General features: G+C 43.6%; 1 long non-coding RNA gene across 1 annotated transcript in view; it reads right to left on the reverse strand.

Annotated features, from left to right (window-relative positions):
• Nucleotides 1-3,351: 3,351 nt before the first annotated feature.
• LOC127746582 (uncharacterized) overlaps nucleotides 3,352-3,600 on the reverse strand; it is a 13,635-nt gene continuing 13,386 nt past the window's right edge. The window contains exon 4 of the long non-coding RNA XR_008008330.1: nucleotides 3,352-3,446. This is a non-coding gene — a long non-coding RNA (uncharacterized LOC127746582). The remainder of the gene's footprint in view (nucleotides 3,447-3,600) is intronic.

Below are 3,600 nucleotides of genomic sequence, written 5' to 3' on the forward strand. Positions count from 1 at the left end.
AAACACAACCGCAGGGAGTTCCAAATCGTGCGTAGGGTAACTAACTTCATAAGGTCTCAACTGTCGTGAGGCATACACCACCACATTATGATGCTGCATCAGCACGCACCCTAAACCTTTCAATGAGGCATCACAATACACCTCAAATGGCTCATTCGGCTCGGGTAACACTAACACAGGTGCAGTGGTCAACTTTTTCTTCAATGTCTGAAAGCTCTCCTCGCAATCAGGAGTCCAAACAAACGGAGTGTCTTTGCGGGTTAACTTTGTCATTGGCAAAGCTATCTGTGAAAAGCCCTTGATAAACCTTCGATAATAGCCAGCTAAGCCCAGAAAACTCCTTATCTCCGTTACGGTGGTTGGTTGCTTCCAATCCATCACAGCCTCTACCTTAGTTGGATCTACGGCTATTCCCATCTTACTCACCACGTGATCTAAAAACTTCACCTCACTCTTCCAAAACTCACACTTAGATAGTTTTGCATAGAGTTTCTTCTCCTTTAGAATCTGCAACACGGTCCTCAAGTGTTCCGCATGCTCTTCTTCAGTCTTGGAATAAATTAGTATGTCATCAATGAAGACAACAACGAATTTATCCAGAAACGGACGGGAAACTCTATTCATGTAATCCATGAATACCGCAGGAGCGTTCGTCAACCTAAAGGACATTACAGTGTACTTGTAATGACCATAACGAGTCCTGAAAGCGGTTTTAGGGATATCCTCACCCCTCACCCTTATCTGGTGATAGCCGGATCACAAATCGATCTTGGAGAAAACTCCAGCTCATTGTAACTGATCCATGAGATCATCAATTCTCGGCAACGGGTACTTATTCTTTATTGTGACCTTGTTCAGCTGCCTGTAATCAACACAGAGCCGTATACTCCCATCTTTCTTCTTTACCAGTAGCACTGGCGCACCCCACGGAGAGACACTTGGTCGGATAAAATTCTTACCCAACAAATCCTCTAACTGAGACTTTAGCTCGTTCATCTCTAACGGTGACATCCTATAAGGAGCACTTGAGATTGGTCCCGTCCCGGACACCAATTCAATAGCAAACTCAACCTCTCGGTTAGGTGGAAACTCATCAATATCATCGGAAAACACTTTCGGAAACTCACACACAATCGGAATCTATTCCAACCTTTGATCATCACCCGAAACACCCGCGGCTAACAACAGGATACCCTGACATTCGGTTCCAGAACAGTTCACCATCATCGAATTCAAGTAATAATTATTCACCACGACCAGCCCTTCTGTATCTTCCGGCATAAAGTTCACCGACTTTGTAGAACAATCTAGCAGAACATGGTTCTTAGATAACCAGTCCAATCCCAAGATAAGATCAAGACCGATCATCGGTAAGCAGATTAAATTATGAATAAAATCACGCTGCTTGAACCTAAAGGAAACTTCCGGGCATCCTAGCCTAGTTACCGTGGCTTCATAGGTAGCATTGTACACTCTTAGATCATAACCTAAGGTTACGATCTTCAATCCTAACTCATGGGCTTTCTCAAATGCAATGAATGAATGTGATGCTCCCGAATCAAATAAAGCATTTAAAGTTTGACCAGCTATTTCACAGTTACCTCGAATGAGTGTCTCAAATCCCTCAGCTCCTACAGCTGAAGTGGTGAACACCCAACCAGTCTGTTGTGCTTTTCCAGCACCTTGTTTCTGCTTCTCAAGACAATTTGCAGCTTTATGCCCCGCCTTTTCACAATTGTAGCACAAACCCCATCCGGCCCTGCATGGTGCTCCTGGATGGTGACTTCCACATCTAGTACAAGCTTGATCATTCTGAGGCTGCTTCCCAAACTTCTTTCCTTGGGAGTTGTTGTTGTTGTTAGGCCTCCTGAAAGAGCTTCCCCTCTTGAAAGACGGACCTCTAGGTGCAAAGCTCTTCCCTCGGTTCTGTGGGAATGATCCTTTCTGACTCCCTTTCTCAGCAGTTGCCCTTTTCACACACTCTTCAGCAACCCTACACTTGTTCACCAATTCGAAGAAAGTCCTAATCTCCATTGGTCCTACTGAGCCGAAGATATCACTCCAGAGTCCTCCTTCATACTTAACACACTTCCACTCCTCATATTCCACCGGAGTCCCTTGGCACATACGAGAGAACCTGAACAGCTCCTCAAACTTGTCAGTATACTCTTATATGGACATGGTACTCTGCTTCAGCTGTAACAATTCAAGTTCCTTAGCCGTCCTAGTAGAAGTCGGAAAGTACTTCTTATAGAACTCTTCTTGGAAGACATTCCAGGTGATATAGTCATCACCCTGCTGCAGAAGACGTCGGATGCCTTGCCACCAATGCGATGCTTCACCTGTGAGCATATAGGTAGCAATTCGACAAGCTGTCCTTCAGGTACCACTTGTGCTTGTAGTGCTCGCTCTATAGCCTGAAACCATGTATCAGCCTCAGTCGGGCTAGTAGTTCCCTTGAACTTAGGCGGATTAACCTTCAAAAAGTTTGCTAGCATCATCGGGCCTTGAACTCCACCTCCATCATTACCATGGTTGTTCATCTGTTGACCAAGAGCCTCAGCAGTGGCTTGCATAGCAGCAGCCATGTTCTCCAACGCAGTCATAAAGTTCACCGGGTCATTAGGGTTACTCTCCGGCGCACGAGCATTCGTACGACCTCTCACACTACCTCTACCGTGTCCACGAGGCGCCATCTGGTTCCTATACACACCAAACAATCGATATTAAGTTGATCAGTCTCAATATCGGAAGTCTAGTGCTTCAAAGTCCCAAATGCATGCTCATGAACGTTTATGCCAATTATATCAAGTAGATATACTAATAGCACATAACACACACACAGAGAATGCATAGAAGCATAGTCAGTCCATCCCTCAGACTCTACAGGAACGAACTGCTCTGATACCATAATGTAACACCCTACCATACAGAGTCTTATGCTTAAGTCATAATTCAGAGATGGCAAGGTATTACGACCTCTAAAATAAAAACTAATACGTATAGTAGTATGAATGATTGATTATAACTAGGAGCCTTTGTAGAAAAAGGGGTAAACAAAAATTGCAACTCTAAAGCGCAACACTCCGATCGATAACATAACGAACAAGGATAAACCAACGCGAGATTTATATATATACAAAGGAGTGTCAAAAATAGGAATATCAAGACTCAAGATCCGGCTGCGAAGATAACCGGTCCGAGCATAGCAATATATACATATGATAAAAATAAGGAAACCCCAAAGGAAACCCAAAGGGACACAAATACATAAAACTTATTCTCCAAAATCTCCCATAAGAGGAGTCATCACAGTTTGTATTATTTAATGGAGATAAAAGCATCTAAGAAAAACATATAAACCAAAACGTGGTCCCGAGAACAAAGGATCTTCGCAAATCTAGAAGTCTCCAGCATGCCTCAGCGGGAAACCTCACGTCCTGCATCTGAAAACCACAAAATCCGCATGGGTGAGAACCAGAGGTCCCCAGCATGGTAACAGCTTCCATATATATAATACATAATAATAGAGGAAAGCCAAAGGCAATCCTAGAACTTCCTTCAGATAATATCAAAGCTTATAAACAAGCTAAACCATAT

The sequence above is a fragment of the Arachis duranensis genome, chromosome 4 (genome assembly GCF_000817695.3).
Source record: "Arachis duranensis cultivar V14167 chromosome 4, aradu.V14167.gnm2.J7QH, whole genome shotgun sequence".
NCBI lineage: Eukaryota > Viridiplantae > Streptophyta > Magnoliopsida > Fabales > Fabaceae > Arachis > Arachis duranensis.